The 25,355-nt window shown below is 61.3% G+C and overlaps 1 long non-coding RNA gene across 1 annotated transcript; it reads right to left on the bottom strand.

Moving 5' to 3' along the window:
• Positions 1-342: 342 nt before the first annotated feature.
• Positions 343-24,103, bottom strand: LOC139826606 (uncharacterized). The gene is made up of 3 exons (XR_011736773.1): positions 24,054-24,103; positions 23,312-23,371; positions 343-673 (listed from the first exon to the last, which is right to left on the bottom strand). It is a non-coding gene; the product is annotated as an uncharacterized lncRNA (long non-coding RNA).
• Positions 24,104-25,355: the final 1,252 nt, after the last annotated feature.

The raw sequence follows: 25,355 nt of genomic DNA, 5'->3' as shown, positions 1-25,355 counted from the left end.
CAGCCCGTCTGCACATCCCAGCAGTCTCTGTGACCCAGGCCATCCATGTCCCAGCCTATCTCTATGTCCCAGCCCACCCCCGTGTCCCAGTCCATCTCCATGTCTCAGCAGCCTCTGCGCCCCAGCTGTCCTGGTTTTGGTAAAAAACAAGTTTCTCTTTTAGTGAATTTTGCCTGTCAGCCAAAGCCTTCATGTCAGCTGCATTTTCCTGGAGAACCAGACACATGTTTTGGCAAACCCAGCAATGGAATGGAAACTTATTGACAAGCACAGATGGACATCTCGCGAGAGGGGCAACGAGAAACCGGTGACCAACTGTGTATAACATTCCGTTCACGTGAATACTTCATATAAAAGCGGGAGATCACGAGGATCTCGTCCCTTTTCCTTCCCTTTTGCCTTTTTCCTTCCCTTCTCCTCATGGCCGACATCAGGAGAGGACCTTGCTGGTCGTCCCTGCGAACGGAGGCCAGTGAGAGACTGAATCCAGCTCCGGTTGGCTGCAGAGTCTGATCCAGGACTTTGGGTGCTGGCTCTGCAGTTGCTCAGACTTACAAGATGGGTTTTGTATATTTGTATTATTTTCTCTGTTCTCATCAGTAGCATCAGTAAAACATCTTGAACTTTTCCAGCTCTCTCCCCTCTGTGCTTCTTCCCCTCCCGATCGCCTGTGCTGAGTGGGAAGGGGGGAGAGGGAGGGGAAAAAGGGGGAATTGGGGGGGGCAGAGGAGGTTGACAACACATCTGCCAGGGTTTGATTGTCACCCCGCAATCCTAACCCTCGACAGGGACAAAGGGGGACCCAGGATGTCACAATGGGCCCTGGGGACACCGGGGGGTCCTGGGATGTCACAATGGGCCCTGGGGACAAAGGGCGGTCGCCAGGATATCACAATGGGCTCTGGTGACAATGGGGTCCCCAGGATGTCACAATGGGCCCTGGGGACAAGTTGGGGTCCCCTGAATTTCACAATGGGCCCTGGGGACAAAGAGGGCTCCCCAGCATATCACAATGGGCCCTGGGGACAATGGGGGGTCCTGGGACGTCACAATGGGCCCTGGGGACAAGGGGGGGTCCCCAGGATGTCACAATGGGCCCTGGGGACAAAGAGGGGTCCCCTGAATGTCACAATGGGCCCTGGGGACAAGGGGGTGCAGAGGATGTCACGATGGGCCCTGGGGACAATGGGGGGTCCTGGGATGTCACAATGGGCCCTGGGGACAAGGTGGGGTCCCCAGCATGTCAAAATGGGCCTTGGGAACAAGGGGGTCCCCCAGATATCACAATGGGCCCTGGGGACAATGTAAGGTCCTGGGCTGTCACAATGGACCCTGAGGACAAGGGGGGACCCCAGGATGTCACAATGAAATCTTGGGACAAAGGGGGTCCCCAGGATGTCACAATGGGCCCTGGGGACAAAGGGGGTCCCCACGGTGTCAGAATGGGCCCTGGGGACAAGGGGGGTCCCCTGAATGTCACAATGGGCCCTGGGGACAATGGGGGGTCCTGGGATGTCACAATGAGCCCTGGGGACAAGGGGGGTCCCCATAGTGTCACAATGGACCCTGGGGACAAGGGTGTGCCGAGGATGTCACAATGGACCCTGGGGACAATGGGGGGTCCTGGGACCTCACAATGGGCCCTGAGGACAATGGTGGGTCCCCTGAATGTCAAAATGGGCCCTGGGGACAAAGGGGGGTCCGCAGGATGTCACAATGGGCACTGGGGATAAAGGGGGGGTCCCCATGGTGTCACAATGGGCCCAAGTGACAAGGAGGGTCCCCACGGTGCCACGATGGGTCCTGGGGACAAGGGCGTCCCCCAGATGTCACAATGGGCCCTGGGGACAATGGGAGGCCCCAAGGTGTTCAGAACGAGCCCTGGGGACAAAGTGGAATCCTGGAATGTCACAATGGCCCCCAGTGACAAAGGGGTTCCCCATGGTGCCACAATGGGCCCTGGGGACAAAAGGGGTCCCCAGGATTTCACAATAGCACTGGGGACAAAGGGGGGTCGTGGGATGTCACAATGGGCCCTGAGGACAATGGTGGGTCCCCTGAATGTCACAATAAGCCCTGGGGACAAAGGGTGGTCCTGGGACATTTCAATGGGCCCTGGGGACAAAGGGTGGACCCCAGGATGTCACAATGGGCCCTGGGGACAAAGGGGGGTCCCCACGGTGTCACAATGGGCCCTGGGGACAAGGGGGTCCCCCAGATATCGCAATGGGCCCTAGGGACAAAGTAAGGTCCTGGGCTGTCACAATGGACCCTGAGGACAAGGGGAGTCCCCCAGATGTCACAATGGGCCCTGGGGACCAGGGGGGGTCCTGGGATGTCACAATGGGCCCCAGTGACAAAGAGGGTCCTCATGGTGCCACAATGGGCCCTGGGGACAAAGGGGGTCCCCTGGATGTCACAATGGGCCCTGGGGACAAGGAGGGTCCCCAGCATGTCACAATGGGCCCTGGGGACAAAGGGGGGTCCTGGGACGTCACAATGGGCCCTGGGGACAAGGGGGGGTCCTGGGACGTCACAATGGGCCCTGGGGACAAGGGGGTGCAGAGGATGTCACAATGGGCCCTGGGGACAATGTCGGGTCCTGGGACGTCACAATGGGCCCTGGGGACAAGGGGGGGTCCCCAGGATGTCACAATGGGCCCTGGGGACAAAGAGGGGTCCCCTGAATGTCACAATGGGCCCTGGGGACAAGGGGGTGCAGTGGATGTTACAATGGGCCCTGGGGACAATGGGGGGTGTCCAGGATGTGAGAATGAGTCCTGAGGACAAGGGGGGGTCCCCATGGTGTCACAATGGGTCCCCAGTGACAAGGAGGGGTCCCCATGGTGTCACAATAGGCCCTGGGGACAAAGTGGGGTCCAAGAATGTCACAATGGGCCCTGGGGACAAAAGGGGTTGCCATGGTGCCACAATGGGCCCTGGGGTCAAAGGGGGTCCCCATGGTGCTACAATGGGCTCTGGGGACAAAGGGGGGTCCTGGGATGTCACAATGGGCCCTGGGGACAAAGGGGGTCCCCATGGTGCTACAATGGGCCCTGGGGACAAAGGGGGGTCCTGGGATGTGACAATGGGCCCTGGGGACAAATGGGGTGTCCCCATGGTGCCACAACGGGCCCTGGGAGCAAGGGGGTGGCCAGGATGTCACAATGGGTCCTGGGGAAAATGGGGGGTGCCCAGGATGTCACAATGGACCCTGAGGACAAGCGGGGGTCTCCATGGTGTCACAATGGGCCCCAGTGACAAAGGGGGTCCCCTGAATGTCACAATAGGTCCTGGGGACAATGGGGGGTCCTGGGACGTCACAATGGGCCCTGGGGACAAGGAGGGATCCCCAGGATGTCAGAATGGGCCCTGGGGACAAAGAGGGGTCCCCTGAATGTCACAATGGGCCCTGGGGACAAGGAGGGATCCCCAGGATGTCACAATGGGCCCTGGGGACAATGGGGGTCCTGGGACGTCACAATGGGCCCTGGGAAGAAGGTGGGGTCCCCAGGATGTCAGAATGGGCCCTGGGGACAAGGGGGTGCCGAGGATGTCACAATGGGCTCTGGGGACAATGGGGGGTCCTGGGCTGTCACAATGGACCCTGAGGACAAGGGGGGTCCCCAGGATGTCACAATGGGGCCTGGGGACCAGGGGGGGTCCCCAGGATGTCACAATGGGCCCCAGTGACAAAGGGGGTCCCTATGGTGCCACAATGGGCCCTGGGGACAAAGGGGGTCCCCTGGATGTCACAATGGGCTCTGGGGACAAGGAGGGTCCCCAGGATGTCACAATGGGCCCTGGGGACAAAGGGGTTCCCCACGGTATCAGAATGGGCCCTGGGGACAAAGGGGGTCCCCTGAATGTCACAATGGGCCCTGGGGACAATGGGGGGTCCTGGGATGTCACAATGAGCCCTGCAGACAAGTGTGGTACCCACGGTGTCACAATGGGCCCTGGGCACAAGGGGGGGTCCCCATAGTGTCACAATGGGTCCTGGGGACAAGTGGGGTCCCCAGGATGTCACAATGGGCCCTGGGGACAATGGTGGGTCCCCTGAATGTCACAATGGGCCCTGGGGACAAAGGGGGGTCCGCAGGATGTCACAATGGGCCCTGGGGACAAGTGGGGTCCTTGGATTTCACAATGGGCCCCAGTGACAAAGGGGGTCCCCTAAATGTCACAATGGGTCCTGGGGACAATGGGGGGTCCTGGGACGTCACAATGGGCCCTGGGGACAAGGAGGGATTCCCAGGACGTCACAATGGGCCCTGGGGACAAGGGGGTGTCCCCAGGATGTCACAATGGGCCCTGCGGACAAGGGTGGTACCCACGGTGTCACAATGGGTACTGGGCACAAGGTGGGGTCCCTATAGTGTCACAATGGGTCCTGGGGACAGGTGGGGTCCCTATAGTGTCACAATGGGTCCTGGGGACAAGTGGGGTCCCCTGAAAGTCACAATGGGCCCTGGGGACAATGTGGGGTCCTGGGATGTCACAATGGGCGCCCGTGACAAACGGGGGCCCCTGAATGTCACAATGGGCCCTGGGGACAATGGGGGGTCCCGGGACGTCACAATGGGCCCTGGGGACAAGGAGGGATCCCCAGGATGTCACAATGGGCCCTGGGGACAAAGAGGCGTCCCCTGAATGTCACAATGGGCCCTGGGGACAAGGGGGTGCCGAGGATGTCACAATGGGCCCTGGGGACAAGGGAGATCCCCATGGTGTCACAATAAGCCCTGGGGACAAAGTGGGGTCCTGGGATGTCACAATGGGCCCTGGGGACAATGGGGGTCCTGGGACGTCACAATGGGCCCTGGGGACAATGGGGGTCCCCACGGTGCCACGATGGGTCCTGGGGACAAGGGCGTCCCCCTAGACGTCACAATGGGCCCTGGGGAAAATGGGGTTGCCCAGGATGTCACAATGGACCCTGGGGACAAAGAGGGGTGGGCAGGATGTCACAATGGGCACTGGGGACAAAGGGGGGGTCCCCATGGTGTCACAATGGGTCCCCAGTGACAAGGAGGGTTCCCCATGGTGTCACAATAGGCCCTGGGGACAAAGTGGGGTCCAAGAATGTCACAATGAGCCCTGGGGACAAAGGGGGGTCCTGGGATGTCACAATGGGCCCTGGGGACAAGAGGGGATTCCTAGGATGTCACAATGGGCCCTGGGGACTAATGTGGTCCCCACGGTGTCACAATATGTCCTGGAGACAAAGAGGGGTCCCCAGGATGGCACAATGGGCCCTTGGGACAATGGGGTTCCTGGGATGTCACAATGGGTCCCCAGTGACAAAGGGGGTCCCCAGGATGTCTCAATGGGCCCTGAGGACAATGGGAGGTCCCCATGGTGTCACAATGGGTCCCCAGTGACAAGGGAGGTCTCCACACTGCCAGGATGGGTCCTGGGGACAAGGAGGTCCCCAGGATGTCACAATGGGCCGTGGGGACAAAGAGGCTCCCCAGGATGTCACAATGGGACCTGGGGACAAGGGGGTCTCCAGGAACTCACAATGGGCTCTGGGGACAATGGAGGTTCCCCAGGATGTTCACAATAGGCCCTGAGGACAAGGGGTGGTCCCCATGCTGTCACAATGGGTCTCCAGTGACAAGGGGGTCCCCAAGGTGTCACAATGGGCCCTGGGGACAATGGGGGGTCCTGGGACGTAACAATAGGCCCTGGGGACAAGGGGGTTCCCACAGTGTCACAATGGGCCCTGGGGACAAGGGGGGGTCCCCAGGATGTCACAATGGGCCCTGGGGACAAGGGCGTGCCGAGGATGTCACAATGGGCCCTGGGGACAATGGGGGGTCCTGGGATGTCACAATGGGCCCTGGGGACAAGGGGGGGTCCCCAGGATGTCACAATGGGCCTTGGGAATAAGGGGGTCCCCAAGATATCACAATGGGCCCTGGGGACAATGTAAGGTCCTGGGCTGTCACAATGGACCCTGAGGACAAGGGGGGACCCCAGGATGTCACAATGAAGTCTTGGGACAAAGGGGGTCCCCACAATGTCACAATGGGCCCTGGGGACAAAGGGGGGTCCCCTGAATGTCACAATGGGCCCTGGGGACAATGGGGGGTCCTGGGATGTCACAATGGACCCTGGGGACAAGGGGGTGCCGAGGATGTCACAATGGGCCCTGGGGACAATGGGGGGTCCTGGGACCTCACAATGGGCCCTGAGGACAATGGGGGGTCCCCTGAATGTCAAAATGGGCCCTGGGGACAAAGGGGGGTCCGCAGGATGTCACAATGGGCACTGGGGATAAAGGGGGGGTCCCCATGGTGTCACAATGGGCCCAAGTGACAAGGAGGGTCCCCACGGTGCCACGATGGGTCCTGGGGACAAGGGCGTCCCCCAGATGTCACAATGGGCCCTCGGGACAATGGGGTTGCCCAGGATGTCACAATGGGCCCTGGGGACAATGGGAGGCCCCAAGGTGTCAGAACGAGCCCTGGGGACAAAGTGGAATCCTGGAATGTCACAATGGCCCCCAGTGACAAAGGGGTTCCCCATGGTGCCACAATGGGCCCTGGGGACAAAAGGGGTCCCCAGGATTTCACAATAGCACTGGGGACAAAGGGGGGTCCTGGGATGTCACAATGGGCTCCAGTGACAAAGAGGGTCCTCATGGTGCCACAATGGGCCGTGGCGACAAAGGGGGTCCCCAGGATGTCACAATGGGCCCTGGGGACAATGCGGGGTGTCCAGGATGTGAGAATGAGTCCTGAGGACAAGGGGGGTCCCCATGGTGTCATAATGGGCCCCAGTGACAAAGGGGGTCCCCTGAATGTCACAATAGGTCCTGGGGACAATGGGGGGTCCTGGGACGTCACAATGGGCCCTGGGGACAAGGAGGGATCCCCAGGATGTCACAATGGGCCCTGGGGACAAGGGGGTGCCGAGGATGTCACAATGGGCCCTGGGGACAATGGGGGTCCTGGGACGTCACAATGGGCCCTGGGGACACAGAGGGGCCCTAGGACGTCACAATCAGCCCAGGCGACAAGATGGGGTCCCCTGAGAGTCACAATGACCCCTGGGAAGAGAGGGGGCTCCCAAGGACATCACAATGGGCCCTGGGAACAATGGGGGGTCCTGGGACGTCACAATTGGCCCTGGGGACAAGGGTGGGTCCCCAGGATGTCACAATGGGCCCTAGGGACAATGTGGGGTCCTGGGATGTCACAATGGGCCCCAGTGACAAAGGGGGTCCCCTGAATGTCACAATGGGCCCTGGGGACAATGGGGGGTCCTGGGACGTCACAAAGGGCCCTGGGGACTAGGAGGGATCCCCAGGATGTCACAATGGGCCCTGGGGACAAGGGGGGGTCCCCAGGATGTCACAATGGGCCCTGGGGACAAAGAGGGGTCCCCTGAATGTCACAATGGGCCCTGGGGACAAGGGGGTGCAGAGGATGTCACAATGGGCCCTGGGGACAATGGGGGGTCCTGGGATGTCACAATGGGCCCTGGGGACAAGGAGGGATCCCCAGGATATCACAATGTGCCCTGGGGACAAGGGGGGGTCGCCAGGATGTCACAATGGGCCCTGGGGACAAAGTAAGGTCCTGGGATGTCACAATGGGCCCTGGGGACAAGGTGGGGTCCCCAGGATGTCACAATGGGCCTTGGGAACAAGGGGGTCCCCCAGATATCACAATGGGCCCTGGGGACAATGTAAGGTCCTGGGCTGTCACAATGGACCCTGAGGACAAGGGGGGTCCCCAGGATGTCACAATGGGCCCTGGGGACCAGGGGGGGTCCTGGGATGTCACAATGTGCCCCAGTGACAAAGGGGGTCCCTATGGTGCCACAATGGGCCCTGGGGACAAAGGGGGTCCCCTGGATGTCACAATGGGCTCTGGGGACAAAGAGGGTCCCCAGGATGTCACAATGGGCCCTGGGGACAAAGAGGATCCCCAGCATGTCACAATGGGCCCTGGGGACAAAGGGGGTCCCCACGGTATCAGAATGGGCCCTGGGGACAAGGGGGGTCCCCTGAATGTCACAATGGGCCCTGAGGACAATGGTGGGTCCCCTGAATGTCAAAATGGGCCCTGGGGACAAAGGGGGGTCCGCAGGATGTCACAATGGGCACTGGGGACAAAGGGGGGGTCCCCAGGATGTCACAATGGACCCTGGGGACAGTGTGGGGTCCTGGGATTTCACAATGGGCCCCAGTAACAAAGGGGGTCCCCTGAATGTCACAATGGGTCCTGGGGACAATGGGGGCTCCTGGGACGTCACAATGGGCCCTGGGGACAAGGAGGGATTCCCAAAATGTCACAATGGGCCCTGGGGACAAGGGGGTGTCCCCAGGATGTCACAATGGGCCCTGCGGACAAGGGTGGTACCCACGGTGTCACAATGGGCACTGGGCACAAGGCGGGGTCCCTATAGGGTCACAATGGGTCCTGGGGACAAGTGGAGTCCCCTGAAAGTCACAATGGGCCCTTGGGACAATGTGGGGTCCTGGGATCTCACAATGGGCCCCAATGACAAACGGGGGCCCCTGAATGTCACAATGGGCCCTGGGGACAATGGGGGGTCCTGGGACGTCACAATGGGCCCTGGGGACAAAGGGCGGTCCTCAGGATATCACAATGGGCCCTGGGGACAAAAGGTGGTCGCCAGGATATCACAATGGGCTTTGGTGACAATGGGGTCCCCAGGATGTCACAATGGGCCCTGGGGACAAAGAGTGTCCCCAGGATATCAGAATGGGCCCTGAGGACAAGTTGGGGTCCCCTGAATTTCACAATGGGCCCTCTGGACAAAGAGGGCTCCCCAACATATCACAATGGGCCCTGGGGACAATGGGGGGTCCTGGGACGTCACAATGGGCCCTGGGGACAAGGGGGGGTCCCCAGGATGTCACAATGGGCCGTGGGGACAAAGAGGCTCCCCAGGATGTCACAATGGGACCTGGGGACAAGGGGGTCTCCAGGAACTCACAATGGGCTCTGGGGACAATGGAGGTTCCCCAGGATGTTCACAATAGGCCCTGAGGACAAGGGGTGGTCCCCATGCTGTCACAATGGGTCTCCAGTGACAAGGGGGTCCCCAAGGTGTCACAATGGGCCCTGGGGACAATGGGGGGTCCTGGGACGTAACAATAGGTCCTGGGGACAAGGGGGTTCCCCACAGTGTCACAATGGGCCCTGGGGACAAAGGGGGTCCGCACGGTGTTACAATGGTCCCAGGGGACAGGGGGGATGCCCAGGATGTCACAATGGGCCCTGAGGACAAGGGGGGGTCCCCATGGTGTCACAATGGGTCCCCAGTGACAAGGAGGGTCCCCATGGTGTCATGATGGGTCCCAGTGACAAGGGGGTCCCCAGGATGTAACAATGGACCCTGGGGACAATGGGGGGTCCTGGGACGTCACAATGGGCCCTGGAGACAAAGGGGGTCCCCAGGATGTCACAATGGGCTCTGGGGACAATGCGGGGTCCTGGGACGTCACAATGGGCCCTGGGGACAAGAGGAGGTCCCCAGGATGTCACAATGGGCCCTGGGGACAATGGGGGGTCCTGGGACGTCACAATGGGCCCTGGGGACAAGGAGGGATCCCCAGGATGTCACAATGGGCCCTGGGGACAATGGGGGGTCCTGGGACGTCACAATGGGCCCTGGGGACAAGAGGAGGTCCCCAGGATGTCACAATGGGCCCTGGGGACAAAGAGGGGTCCCCTGAATGTCACAATGGGCCCTGGGGACAAGGGGGTGCCGAGGATGTCACAATGGGCCCTGGGGACAATGGGGGTCCTGGGACGTCACAATGGGCCCTGGGGACACAGAGGGGCCCTAGGACGTCACAAGCAGTCCTGGGGACAAGGTGGGGTCCCCTGAGAGCCACAATGAGCCCTGGGAAGAGAGGGGGCTCCCAAGGACATCACAATGGGCCCTGGGAACAATGGGGGGTCCTGGGACGTCACAATTGGCCCTGGGGACAAGGGGGGGTACCCATAGTGTCACAATGGGTCCTGGGGAAAATGGGGTCCCCAGGATGTCACAATGGGCCCTGGGGACAATGTGGGGTCCTGGGATGTCACAATGGGCCCCAGTGACAAAGGGGGTCCCCTGAATGTTACAATAGGTCCTGAGGACAGTGGGGGGTCCTGGGATGTCACAATGGGCCCTGGGGACAATGAGGGATCCCCAGGATGTCACAATGGGCCCTGGGGACAACGGGGGGTCCTAAGACGTCACAATGGGCTCTGGGGCCAAGCAGGGATCCCCAGGATGTCACAATGGGCCCTGGAGACAATGGGGGGTCCTGGGACGTCACAATGGGTCCCGGTGACAAGGGGGCATCCCCAGGATGTCAAAATGCGCCCTGGGGCCCAGGGGGGTCCTGCGATGTCACAATGGGCCCTGGGTACAAAGGGGATCCCCACGGTATCAGAATGGGCCCTGGGGACAAAGGTGGGTCCTGGGATGTCACAATGAGCCCTGCGGACAAGGGGGGTCCCCATAGTGTCACAATGGGTCCTGGGGACAAGTGGGGTCCCCAGGATGTCACAATGTGTCCTGGGGACAATGTGGGGTCCTGGGATGTCACAATGGGTCCCAGTGACAAAGGGGCCCCCTGAATGTCACAATGGGTCCTGGGGACTACGGGGGGTCCTGCGACGTCACAATGGGCCCTGGGGACAAGGAGGGATCCCCAGGATGTCACAATGGGCCCTGGGGACAATGGGGGGTCCTGGGACGTCACAATGGGCCCCAGTGACAACGGGGGTCCCCAGGATGTGACAATGGGCCCTGGGGACAAAGAGGGGTCCACTGAATGTCACAATGGGCCCTGGGGACAAGGGCGTGCAGTGGATGTCACAATGGGCCCTGGGGACAATGGGGGGTCCTGGAATGTCACAATGGGCCTTGGGGACAATGGGGGTCCCCAGGATGTCACAATGGGCCCTGGGGACAATGGGGTTGCCCAGGATGTCACAATGGGCCCTGGGGACAATGGGAGTCCCCAAGGTGTCAGAACGAGCCCTGGGGACAAAGTGGAATCCTGGAATGTCACAATGGCCCCCAGTGACAAAGGGGTTCCCCATGGTGCCACAATGGGCCCTGGGGACAAAAGGGGTCCCCAGGATTTCACAATAGCACTGGGGACAAAGGGGGGTCATGGGATGTCACAATGGGCCCTGGGGACAAGGGAGATTCCCATGGTGTCACAAAAAGCCCTGGGGACAAAGTGGGGTCCTGGGATGTCACAATGGGCTCTGGGGACAAGGAGGGTCCCCCAGGATGTCACAATGGGCCCTGGGGACAAAGGGGGTCCTGGGATGTCACAATGGGCCCCAGTGATAAAGAGGGTCCTCACGGTGCCACAATGGGCCCTGGGGACAAAGGGGTCCCCTGGATGTCACAATGGGCTCTGGGGACAAGGAGGGTCCCCAGGATGTCACAATGGGCCCTGTGGACAAAGAGCGTCCCCAGCATGTCACAATGGGCCCTGGGGACAAAGGGGGTCCCCACGGTATCAGAATGGGCCCTGGGGACAAAGGGGGGTCCACTGAATGTCACAATGGGCCCTGGGGACAGTGGGGGGTCCTGGGACGTCACAACGGGCCCTGGGGACAAGGGGGGGTCCCCAGGATGTCACAATGGGCCCTGGGGACAAAGTGGGTCCCCTGGATGTCAGAATGGGCTCTGGGGACAAAGGGGGGTCCTGGGATGTCACAATGAGCCCTGCGGACAAGGGTGGTACCCACGGTGTCACAATGGGCCCTGGGAACAAGGGGGGGTCCCCAGGATATCACAATGTGCCCTGGGTAAAAAGAGGCGTCCCCTGAATGTCGCAATGGGCCCTGGGGACAACGGGGGGTCCTAAGACGTCACAATGGGCCCTGGGGCCAAGCAGGGATCCCCAGGATGTCACAATGGGCCCTGGAGACAATGGGGGGTCCTGGGACGACACAATGGGTCCCGGTGACAAGGGGGCATCCCCAGGATGTCAAAATGCGCCCTGGGGCCCAGGGCGGTCCTGCGATGTCACAATGGGCCCTGGGGACAAAGGGGGTCCCCTGTATGTCACAATGGGCTCTTGGGACAAAGGGGATCCCCACGGTATCAGAATGGGCCCTGGGGACAAAGGGGGGTCCTGGGATGTCACAATGAGCCCTGCGGACAAGGGTGGTACCCACGGTGTCACAATGGGCCCTGGGAACAAGGGGGGGTCCCCAGGATATCACAATGTGCCCTGGGTACAAAGAGGATCCCCAGCATGTCACAATGGGCCCTGGGGACAAAGGGGGTCCCCACGGTATCAGAATGGGCCCTGGGGACAAGGGGGGTCCCCTGAATGTCACAATGGGCCCTGGGGACAATGGGGGGTCCTGGGATGTCACAATGAGCCCTGCAGACAAGGGTGGTACCCACAGTGTCACAATGGGCCCTGGGCACAAGGGGGGGTCCCCATAGTGTCACAATGGACCCTGGGGACAAGGGGGTGCCGAGGATGTCACAATGGGCCCTGGGGACAATGGGGGGTCCTGGGACCTCACAATGGGCCCTGAGGACAATGGTGGGTCCCCTGAATGTCAAAATGGGCCCTGGGGACAAAGAGGGGTCCCCTGAATGTCACAATGGGCCCTGGGGACAAGGGGGTGCAGAGGATGTCACAATGGGCCCTGGGGACAAGGGTGGTACCCACGGGGTCACAATGGGCCCTGGGCAAAAGGGGGGGTCCCCATAGTGTCACAATGGGTCCTGGGGACAATGGGGGGTCCTGGGATGTCAAAATGGGCCCTGGGGACAAAGGGGGTGTCCCCATGGTGCCACAACGGGCCCTGGGAGCAAGGGGATGGCCAGGATGTCACAATGGGTCCTGGGGAAAATGGGGGGTGCCCAGGATGTCACAATGGACCCTGAGGACAAGCGGGGGTCTCCATGGTGTCACAATGGGCCCCAGTGACAAAGGGGGTCCCCTGAATGTCACAATAGGTCCTGGGGACAATGGGGGGTCCTGGGACGTCACAATGGGCCCTGGGGACAAGGAGGGATCCCCAGGATGTCAGAATGGGCCCTGGGGACAAAGAGGGGTCCCCTGAATGTCACAATGGGCCCTGGGGACAAGGGGGTGCAGAGCATGTCACAATGGGCCCTGGGGACAATGGGGGGTCCTGGGACATCACAATGGGCCCTGGGGACAAGGAGGGATCCCCAGGATGTCACAATGGGCCCTGGGGACAATGGGGGGTCCTGGGACGTCACAATGGGCCCTGGGGACAAAGAGGGGTCCCCTGAATGTCACAATGGGCCCTGGGGACAAGGGGGTGCCGAGGATGTCACAATGGGCCCTGGGGACAATGGGGGGTCCTGGGATGTCACAATGGGCCCTGGGGACAAGGGTGGGTCCCCAGGATGTCAAAATGGGCCTTGGGAACAAGGGGGTCCCCCAGATATCACAATGGGCCCTGGGGACAATGTAAGGTCCTGGGTTGTCACAATGGACCCTGAGGACAAGGGGGGTCCCCAGGATGTCACAATGAAGTCTTGGGACAAAGGGGGTCCCCAGGATGTCACAATGGGGCCTGGGGACCAGGGGGGGTCCTGGGATGTCACAATGGGCCCTGGGGACAAGGGGGAGTCCCTATGGTGCCACAATGGGCCCTGGGGACAAAGTGGGGTCCAAGAATGTCACAATGGGCCCTGGGGACAATGGGGGGTCCTGGGACGTCACAATGGGCCCCGGTGACAAAGGGGGTCCCTATGGTGCCACAATGGGCCCTGGGGACAAAGGGGGTCCCCTGGATGTCACAATGTGCTCTGGGGACAAGGAGGGTCCCCAGGATGTCACAATGGGCCCTGGGGAGAAAGGGGGTCCCCTGGATGTCACAATGGGCTCTGGGGACAAAGAGCGTCCCCAGCATGTCACAATGGGCCCTGGGGACAAAGGGGGTCCCCACGGTATCAGAATGGGCCCTGGGGACAAAGGGGGGTCCCCTGAATGTCACAATGGGCCCTGGGGACAATGGGGGGTCCTGGGATGTCACAATGAGCCCTGCGGACAAGGGTGGTACCCACGGTGTCACAATGGGCCCTGGGAACAAGGGGGGGTCCCCATAGTGTCACAATGGGTCCTGGGGACAATGTGGGGTCCTGGGATGTCACAATTGGCCCCAGTGACAAAGGGGCCCCCTGAATGTCACAATGGGTCCTGGGGACAATGGGGGTCCTGGGAGGTCACAATGGGCCCTGGGGACAGGGAGGGATCCCCAGGATGTCACAATGGGCCCTGGGGACAGTGGGGGGTCCTGGGACGTCACAATGGGCCCCAGTGACAAGGGGTGGTCCCCAGGATGTCACAATGGGCCCTGGGGACAAAGAGGGGTCCCCTGAATGTCACAATGGGCCCTGGGGACAAGGGGGTGCAGAGGATGTCACAATGGGCCCTGGGGACAATGGGGGGTCTTGGAATGTCACAATGGGCCTTGGGGACAATGGGGGTCCCCAGGATGTCACAATGGGCCTTTGGACAATGGGGTTGCCCAGGATGTCACAATGGGCCCTGGGGACAAGGGGGGTGTCCCCTGAATGTCACAATGGGCCCTGGGGAGAAAGGGGGTCCCCAGGATCTCAAAATGGGCCTTGGGGACAAAGTGGGGTTCTTGGATATCACAATGTGACACAGTGCAAAGGGGGTCCCCATGGTGCCACAATGAGCCCTGGGGAAAAAGGGAGGTCCCTAGGATGTCACAATGGGCCCTTGGGACAATGGGGTTCCTGGGATGTCACAACGGGTCCCCAGTGACAAAGGGGGTCCCCAGGATGTCTCAATGGGCCCTGAGGACAATGGGAGGTCCCCATGGTGTCACAAAGGGTCCCCAGTGACAAGGGAGGTCCCCACGGTGCCAGGATGGGTCCTGCGGACAAGGAGGTCCCCAGGATGTCACCATGGGCCCTGGGGACAAAGGGGGTCCCCAGGATGTCACAATGGGCCCTGGGGACAAAGAGACTCCCCAGGATGTCACAATGGGACCTGGGGACAAGGGGGTCCCCAGGAACTCACAATGGGCTCTGGGGACAATGGAGGTTCCCCAGGATGTTCACAATAGGCCCTGAGGACAAGGGGTGGTCCCCATGGTGTCACAATGGGTCCCCAGTGACAAGGGGGTCCCCAAGGTGTCACAATGGGCCCTGGGAACAACGGGGGGTCCTGGGACGTAACAATAGGCCCTAGGGACAAAGGGGGTCCCCACGGTGTTACAATGGTCCCGGGTGACAAAGGGGGATGCCCAGGATGTCACAATGGGCCCTGAGGCAAGGAGGGGTCTCCATGGTGTCACAATGGGTCCCCAGTGACAAGGAGGGTCCCCATGGTGTCACGATGGGTCCTGGGGACAAGGGGGTCCCCAGGATGTAAGAATGAACCCTGGGGACAATGGGGGGTCCTGGGACGTCACAATGGGTCCTGGGGACAAAGGGTGTCTCCAGGATGTCACAATGGGCTCTGGGGACAATGCAGGGTCCTGGGACGTCACAATGGGTCCTTAGGACAAAGAGGGGTCCCCAGGATGTCACAATGGGCCCTGGGGACAATGTGGGGTCCTGGGATGTCACAATGGGCCCCAGTGACAAAGGGGGTGCCCTGAATGTCACAATGGGCCCTGGGGACAATGGGGGGTCTTGGGACGTCACAATGGGCCCTGGGGACAAGGAGGGATCCCCAGGATGTCACAATGGGCCCTGGGGACAATGGGGGGTCCTGGGACGTCACAATGGGCCCTGGGGACAAGAGGGGGTCCCCAGGATGTCACAATGGGCCCTGGGGACAAAGAGGTGTCCCCTGAATGTCACAATGGGCCCTGGGGACAAGGGGGTGCAGAGGATGTCACAATAGGCCCTGGGGACAATGGGGGGTCCTGGCACGTCACAATGGGCCCTGGGGACAAGGAGGGATCCCCAGGATGTCACAATGGGCCATGGGGACAATGGGGGGTCCCGGGACATCACAATGGGCCCGGGGAACAAGGGGGTTTCCCAGGATGTCACAATGGGCCCTGGGGACAAAGAGGGGCCCTACAACGTCACAATCAGCCCTGGGTACATGGGGGGATCCCCTGAAAGTCACAATGAGCCTTGGGAGCAGAGGGGGCTCCCCAGGACGTCACAATGGGCCCTGGGAACAATGGGGGTCCCTTGAAGGTCACAATGGGCCCTGGGGACAATGGTGGGTCACCTGAATGTCAAAATGGGCCCTGGGGACAAAGGGGGGTCCGCAGGATGTCACAATGGGCACTGGGGACAAAGGGGAGGTCCCCATGGTGTCACAATGGGCCCAAGTGACAAGGAGGGTCCCCACGGTGCCACGATGGGTCCTGGGGACAAGGGGGTCCCCCAGATGTCACAATGGGCCCTGGCGACAATGGGGTTGCCCAGCATGTCACAATGGACCCTGGGGACAAAGGGGGATCCCCAGGATGTCACAATGGGCCCTGGGGACCAGGGGGGTCCTGCGATGTCACAATGGGCCCTGGGGAGAAAGGGGGTCCCCTGGATGTCACAATGGGCTCTGGGGACAAGGAGGGTCCCCAGGATGTCACAATGACCCCTGCGGACAAGGGGGGTGTCGATGGTGTCACAATGGGCCCTGGGAACAAGGTGGGGTCCCCATAGTGTAACAATGGGTCCTGGGGACAAGTGGGGTCCCCAGGATGTCACAATGGGTCCTGGGGACAATGTGGGGTCCTGGGATGTCACAATGGGCCCCAGTGACAAAGGGGTTCCCCATGGTGCCACAATGGTCCCTGGGGACAAAGGGGGTCCCCAGGATTTGACAATAGCACTGGGGACAAATGGGGGTCATGGGATGTCACAGTGGGCCCTGGGGACAAGGGAGGTCCCCATGGTGTCACAATAAGCCCTGGGGACAAAGTGGGGTGTTGGGATGTCACAATGGGCCCCAGTGACAAAAGGGGGTCCCCATGGTGCCACAATGGGCCGTGGGGACCAGGGGGGGTACTGCAATGTCACAATGGGCCCTGGGGAGAAAGGGGGTCCCCTGGATGTCACAATGGGCTCTGGGGACAAGGAGTGTCCCCAGGATGTCACAATGGGCCCTGGGGACAAAGGGGGGTGTCGACGGTGTCAAAATGGGTCCTGGGGACAAAGGGCGTCCCCAGGATGTCACAATATGCCCTGGGGACAAAGGGGGTCCCCACGGTATCAGAATGGGCCCTGGGGACAAAGGGGGGTCCCCTGAATGTCACAATGGGCCCTGGGGACAATGGGGGTCCTGGGATGTCACAATGAGCCCTGCGGACAAGGGTGGTACCCACAGTGTCACAATGGGCCCTGGGCTCAAGGGGTGGTCCCCATAGTGTCACAATGGGTCCTGGGGACAAGTGGGGTCCCCAGGATGTCACAATAGGTCCTGGGGACAATGTGGGGTCCTGGGATGTCACAATGGGCCCCAGTGACAAAGGGGGTCCCCTGAATGTCACAATGGGTCCTGGGTACAATGTGGGGTCCTGGGACGTCACAATGGGCCCTGGGGACAAGGAGGGATCCCCAGGATGTCACAATGGGCCCTGGGGACAATGGGGGGTCCTGGGACGTCACAATGGGCCCCAGTGACAAGGGGGGGTCCCCAGGATGTCACAATGGGCCCTGAGGACAAAGAGGGGTCCCCTGAATGTCACAATGGGCCCTGGGGACAAGGGCGTGCCGAGGATGTCACAATGGGCCCTGGGGACAATGGGGGGTCCTGGAATGTCACAATGGGCACTGGGGACTATGGGGGTCCCCAGGATGTCACAATGGGCCTTGGGGACAATAGGAGGTTCTGGGATGTCACAATGGGCCCTGGGGACAATGGGGGGTGCCCAGGATGTGAAAATGAGTCCTGAGGACATGGGGGGGTCCCCATGGTGTCACAATGGGTCCCCAGTGACAAGGAGGGGTCCCCATGGTGTCACAATAGGCCCTGGGGACAATGGGGTCCCCTGAATGTCACAATGGGCCCTGGGAACAAAAGTGGTTGCCATGGTGCCACAAGGGGCCCTGGGGTCAAAGGTGGTCCCCATGGTGCTAAAATGGGCCCTGGGAGCAAGGGGGTGGCCAGGATGTCACAATGGGTCCTGGGGACAATGGGGGGTGCCCAGGATGTCACAATGGACCCTGAGGACATGGGGGGGTCCCCATGGTGTCACAATGGGTCCCCAGTGACACGGGGGGGTCCCCATGGTGCCACAATGAGCCCTGGGGACAAAGGGAGGTCCCTACAATGTCACAATGGGCCCTGGGGACTAATGAGGTCCCCACGGTGTCACAATGCGTCCTGGAGAAAAAGGGGGGTCCCCAGGATGTTACAATCTGCTCTTGGCACAATGGGGTTCCTGGGATGTCACAATGGGTCCCCAGTGACAAAGGGGGTCCCCAGGATGTCTCAATGGGCCCTGAGGACAATGGGAGGTCCCCATGGTGTCACAAAGGCTCCCCAGTGACAAGGGAGGTCCCCACGGTGCCACGATGGGTCCTGGGGACAAGGAGGTCCCCAGGATGCCACAATGGGCCCTGGGGACAATGGGGGGTCCTGGGACGTCACAATGGGCCCTGGGGACAAAGAGGCTCCCCAGGATGTCACAATGGGACCTGGGGACAAGGGGGTCCCCAGGACTCACAGTGGGCTCTGGGGACAATGGAGGTTCCCCAGGATGTTCACAATAGGCCCTGAGGACAAGGGGTGGTCCCCATGGTGTCACAATGGGTCCCCAGTGACAAGGGGGGTCCCCAAGTGTCAGAATGGGCCCTGGGGACAATGGGGGTCCCGGGACGGAATAATAGGCCCTGGGGACAAAGGGGGGGTCCCACAGTGTCACAATGGGCCCTGGGGACAAAGGGGGTCCCCACGGTGTTACAATGGTCCCGGGGGAAAAAGGGGGATGCCCAGGATGTCACAATGGGCCCTGAGGACAAGGGGGGCTCCCCAGGGTGTCGGAATGGGTCCCCAGTGACAAGGAGGGTCCCCATGGTGTCACAATGGGTCCCCAGTGACAAGGAGGGTCCCCATGGTGTCACGATGGGTCCTGGGGACAAGGGGGTCCCCAGGATGTAACAATGGACCCTGGGGACAATGGGGGGTCCTGGGACGTCACAATGGGCCCTGGAGACAAAGGGGGTCCCCAGGATGTCACAATGGGCCCTGGGGACAATGCGGGGTCCTGGGACGTCACAATGGGCCCCAGTGACATGAGGGTCCCCAGGATGTCACAATGGGCCCTGGGGACAATGTGGGGTCCTGGGATGTCACAATGGGCCCCAGTGACAAAGGGGGTGCCCTGAATGTCACAATGGGTCCTGGGGACAATGGGGGTTCCTGGGACGTCACAATGGGCCCTGGGGACAAGGAGGGATCGCCAGGATGTCACAATGGGCCCTGGGGACAATGGGGGGTCCTGGGACGTCACAATGGGCCCTGGGGACAAGAGGGGGTCCCCAGGATGTCACAATGGGCCCTGGGGACAAAGAGGGGTCCCCTGAATGTCACAATGGGCCCTGGGGACAAGGGGGTGCCGAGGATGTCACAATGGGCCCTGGGGACAAAGAGGGGTCCCCAGGATGTCACAATGGGCCCTGGGGACAAAGAGGGGCCCTAGGACGTCACAATCAGCCCTGGGGACAAGGGGGGGGTCCCCTGAAAGTCACAATGAGCCCTGGGAACAGAGGGGGTCCCCAGGACGTCACAATGGGCCCTAGGAACAATGGGGGTCCCTTGAAGGTCACAATGGGCCCTGGGGACAATGGTGGGTCCCCTGAATGTCAAAATGGGCCCTGGGGACAAAGGGGGGGTCCGCAGGATGTCACAATGGGCACTGGGGACAAAGGGGGAGTCCCCATGGTGTCACAATGGGCCCAAGTGACAAGGAGGGCACCCACGGTGCCACGATGGGTCCTGGGGACAAGGGGGTCCCCCAGATGTCACAATGGGCCCTGGGGACATTGGGGTTGCCCAGGATGTCACAATGGGCCCTGGGGACAATGGTGGGTCCCCTGAATGTCAAAATGGGCCCTGGGGACAAAGGGGGGTGGCAGGATGTCACAATGGGCGCTGGGGACAATGGTGGGTCCCCTGAATGTCAAAATGGGCCCTGGGGACAAAGGGGGGTAGCAGGATGTCACAATGGGTACTGGGGACAAACGGGGCGTCCCCATGGTGTCACAATGGGCCCAAGTGACAAGGAGGGCCCCACGGTGCCACGATGGGTCCTGGGGACAAGGGGGTCCCCCAGATGTCACAATGGGCCCTGGGGACAATGGGGTTGCCCAGGATGTCACAATGGACCCTGGGGACAATGGGAGTCCCCAAGGTGTCAGAACGAGCCCTGGGGACAAAGTGGAATCCTGGGATGTCACAATGGCCCCCAGTGACAAAGGGGTTCCCCATGGTGCCACAATGGGCCCTGGGCACAAAGGGGGTCCCCAGGATTTCACAATAGCACTGGGGACAAAGGGGGGTCACGGGATGTCACAATGGGCCCTGGGGACAAGGGAGGTCCCCATGGTGTCACAATAAGCCCTGGGGACAAAGTGGGGTCCTGGGATGTCACAATGGGCCCCAGTGACAAAGGGGGTCCCCATGGTGCCACAATGGGCCGTGGGGACAAAAGGGGTCCGCAGGATGTCACAATGGGCCCTGTGGACCAGGGGGGGTCCTGCGATGTCACAATGGGCCCTGGGGACAAAGGGGGTCCCCTGGATGTCACAATGGGCTCTGGGGACAAGGCTGGTACCCACGGTGTCACAATGGGCCCTGGGAACAAGGCGGGGTGCCCATAGTGTCACAATGGGTCCTGGGGACAAGTGGGGTCCCCAGGATGTCACAATGGGCCCTGAGGACAATGTGGGGTCCTGGGATGTCACAATGGGCCCCAGTGACAAAGGGGGTGCCCTGAATATCACAATGGGTCCTGAAGACAATGGGGGGTCCTGGGACGTCACAATGGGCCCTGGGGACAAGGAGGGATCCCCAGGATGTCACAATGGGCCCTGGGGACAAGGTGGGGTCCCCAGGATGTCACAATGTGCCCTGGGTACAAAGAGGCGTCCCCTGAATGTCGCAATGGGCCCTGGGGACAAGGGGGGGTCCTGGGATGTCACAATGGGCCCTGGGGACAATGGGGGGTCCTGGGACGTCACAATGGGCCCCAGTGATAAGGGGGCATCCCCAGGATGTCATAATGTGCCCTGGGGACCAGGGGGGTCCTTCGATGTCACAATGGGCCCTGGGGACAAAGGGGGTCCCCTGGATGTCACAATGGGCCCTGGGGACAAAGGGGGGTTCTGGGATGTCTCAATGAGCCCTGCGGACAAGGGTGGTACCCACGGTGTCACAATGGGCCCTGGGAACAAGGGGGGGACCCCATAGTGTCACAATGGGTCCTGGGGACAAGTGGGGTCCCCACGATGTCACAATGTGTCCTGGGGACAATGTGGGGTCCTGGGATGTCACAATGGGCCCCAGTGACAAAGGGGCCCCCTGAATGTCACAATGGGTCCTGGGGAAAATGGGGGGTCCTGGGACGTCACAATGGGCCCTGGGGACAAGGAGGGATCCCTAGGATGTCACAATGGGCCCTGGGGACAAAGAGGCGTCCCCGGAATGTCACAATGGGCCCTGGGGACAATGGGGGATCCTGGGACGTCACAATGGGCCCCAGTGACAAGGGGTGGTCCCCAGGATGTCACAATGTGCCCTGGGGACAAAGAGGCGTCCCCGGAATGTCACAATGGGCCCTGGGGACAAGGGGGTGCCCTGAATGTCACAATGGGCCCTGGGGACAATGGGGGGTCCTAAGACGTCACAATGGGCCCTGGGGACAAGGAGGGATCCTTGGACGTCACAATGGGCCCCAGTGACAAGGGGGGGTCCCCAGGATGTCACAATGGGCCCTGGGGACAAAGAGGGGTCCCTAGGATGTCAAAATGGGCCCTGGGGACAATGGGGGGTCCTAAGACGTCACAATGAACCCTGGGGACAACGGGGGGTCCTGGGACGTCACAATGGGCCCCAGTGACAAGGGGCGGTCCCCAGGATGTCACAATGGGCCCTGGGGACAAAGAGGAGTCCCCTGAATGTCACAATGGGCCCTGGGGACAATGGGGGTCCCCAGGATGTCACAATGGGCCCTGGGGACAATAGGAGGTTCTGGGATGTCACAATGGGCCCTTGGGGTTTAGAAGTCAGGTCTCAGAGTGGAGCGTTTGGGGTGCAGGGGCTTGGGGGGAAATTTAAGGTTGCAGACTGTGGGGTTCACAGGACTGGGGCACAGGATTTGGGGGTGCGGGGTTTCAGGGTTCAGGATTTGGAGGTGTGGAGTTTTGGGGTGCAGGGGTTGGGAGTGCAGGGTGGTGGGGATGAGAGATTTGGGTGCAGGATTTGGGGGTGCAGAGTCTTGGGAGGCAAGGATCCGGGTCTGCAGGATTTGGGGGTTCAGTGTTTAGGGCAGCACAATCTTGGGGTGCAGGGGTTTGCAGTGAAAGGTTTGGTAGGCAGGATTTGGGGTGCAGGATTCTGGGGTGCTGGGTTTGGGGTACAGGATTTGGTGTTGCAGGGATGGGGTTGAAGGGTTTGGGTTGCCAGGCCTTTGAGGTGCAGGATTTGGAGGTGCAGGGTTTGGGAGGGAATTCTTTGGGGTGCAGGGTTTGGGGGCAGGTTTAGGGGTGGAGGGTATAGGACGGAAAGATTTGGGAATGCAGGGTTTGGGGTGCAGGTTTCGGGGTTCAGGAAGGTAGGGAGGGCAGGATTAGGGGGTGCAAGGTTTCAGTTGTAGGGTTTAGGGGTGCAGAGTTTGGTAGGGCCGAATTTGGGGGTGCAGGATCTGGCTTGCAGGGTTTGGGAAGACAGGATCGGGGGTGGAGGACTTGGGGGTGCAGGATTGAGGGGCAGGGTTTTGGTGCAGGGCTTGGGGTCAGGATCTGGGGTGCAGGTTTGGGAAGAGTATTTTGGGGTGCAGGATTTTGGGTGCCGTGTCTGCGGGGCAGGTTTGGGGTGATCACTGCTGATCCGCACACACTCTCTCTCTCTGTCCCCATTGTCCCCAATGCCCCCTTACCTGTCTCACCTCCCTCTCCAGCTCCGCTCCCACCCCCCCAATCCCCCTCAGCGGGGCCAGCCCGGGGTGCAGCTCCTGCAACGGCTCCTCCTCTGCATTCATTAACAATTAACACCCTCAGCAGCGCTAATTAACACCCCCCCCACCCCCCCGTATCCCCGCTGCCCCCTAATTACCCCCTAATTCGCGCTAATCACCCCTAATTCCCCCTCATTACTCACCCAGCAGCCCCTCGATGTCCGCAGCCGCCATCTTGCCCCGCCGGGAGGGCCACAAACCACCTCAAAATTGACCCAAAATAGCGCTTTTTCAACCCAAAACCCTCCCGCTGAGGCTCCCCGAGCTGTGTCCCCAAAGCCCCCGCTGTTGTCACCTCGGGAAAAGCGCGAAAAAAGCGGCCCCGGGGGTCCCCGCGCTTCGCTTCGCGCTCTGAGGGAAAGCGCGGGAAAACGAGCGGAGACGGAAAGAGCCGAGCGGAGCCGAATGGGCCCGAGCGGAGCCGAATGGGCCCGAGCGGAGCCAAGCGGCGCCCGAGCGGAGCCGAATGGGCCCGAGCGGAGCCGAGCGGCGCCCGAGCGGAGCCGAACGGCGCCCGAGTCCCGGCCGGGGCCGAACGCACCCGAAGGGACCCGAAGTCTTCCCGAAGGGGTCCGAGTGGAGCCGAACGCACCCGAGTGGACCCGAACCCACCCGAAGGGACCCGAACCCACCCGAGTGGACCCGAACCCACCCGAGTGGACCCGAACCCACCCGAAGGGACCCGAACCCACCCGAGTGGACCCGCACCCACCCGAAGGGGCCCGAAGTCTCCCCGAAGGGACCCGAACCCACCCGAAAGTGCCCCAAAAGGCGCCAAACTCCCAAATCCCCCCCTTTTTACCCCAAAACCCGTGTTCCGCTCCCCCCCCGGCCCCTCCTCTTCCTCCCCCCCCCCCCAACTTTCTCCCCCTTTTCCCGCCTCACGATAGTTTCCCGCCGCGGCGGCGGCTGCGAGCGAGGCCACGCCCCCTTCCTCAGGCGGCGGCCAATGGGAAGGGGGGGGGGGTGCGTGGCCACGCCCACTGTGCGTGGCGTGCGCGGAGGCGGCTCCGAGAGGAGCCGAAGATACACGAAGGGAGCCGAAGGGACCCGAGGGGACCCGAACGCACCCGAAGGGACCCGAACGCACCCGAAGGGACCCGAGTGGGGCCCGAACGCACCCGAGGGGACCCGAAGGCACCCGAAGGGACCCGAACGCACCCGAAGGGACCCGAGTGGAACCCGAACGCACCCGAAGGGACCCGAGGGGACCCGAACACACCCGAAGGGACCCGAAGGGACCCGAGTCGGGCCCGAACTCACCCGAAGGGACCCGAACGCACTTAGGGGGCTCCATGAGTCACTTATGGGTCACTATGGGGCACTCCTGGGTCCCTAAGGGGGAAATTATGGGGGTCTATGGGGAGTTCAGGAGGGACCCAGGAGTACCCCAAGGGACCCAGGAGTACCCCAAAGGACCCAGGAGTTCAGGAGGGACCCAGGAGTGCCCCAAAGGACCCAGGAGTTCAGGAGGAACCCAGGAGTGCCCCAAAGGACCCAGGAGTGCCCCAAAGGACCCAGGAGTACCCAAATGTGTTGTGTTTTGTTTTTTCTCTCTTGTTTATATCCTCTTTTACCTGAAATGGGACAATGGGGGCAATGGGGGGCAATGGGAGTCAATGGGGGCAATGGGGATCAATGGGGGGCAATGGGGGGCAATGGGGGGCAATGGGGGGCAATGGGGGGCAATGGGGATCAATGAGTCAACGGGGTCAATGGGGGTCAATGGGAGACAATGGGTCAATGGGGTCAATGGGGTCAATGGGGTCAATGGGATCAATGGGGGTCAATGGGGGTCAATGGGGGTCAATGGGTCAATGGGGGTCAATGGGGATCAATGGGGATCAATGGGGTCAATGGGGGTCAATGGGGGTCAATGGGGGTCAATGGGGGTCAATGGGGGTCAATGGGAGTCAGCGGGGTCAATGGGGTCAATGGGATCAATGGGGGTCAATGGGGCAATGGGGTCAATGGGGTCAATGGGTCAATGGGGGTCAATGGGTCAATGGGAGTCAATGGGGTCAATGGGGTCAATGGGGATCAATGGGTCAATGGGGTCAATGGGTCAATGGGAGTCAATGGGGTCAATGGGTCAATGGGATCAATGGGGGTCAATGGGGTCAATGGGGATCAATGGGTCAATGGGGGTCAATGGGGCAATGGGGTCAATAGGGCAATGGGAGTCAA

This window comes from Patagioenas fasciata (genome assembly GCF_037038585.1).
Source record: "Patagioenas fasciata isolate bPatFas1 chromosome 11 unlocalized genomic scaffold, bPatFas1.hap1 SUPER_11_unloc_1, whole genome shotgun sequence".
Lineage (NCBI taxonomy): Eukaryota > Metazoa > Chordata > Aves > Columbiformes > Columbidae > Patagioenas > Patagioenas fasciata.
This window is presented reverse-complemented; position numbering and strand designations above follow the sequence as displayed.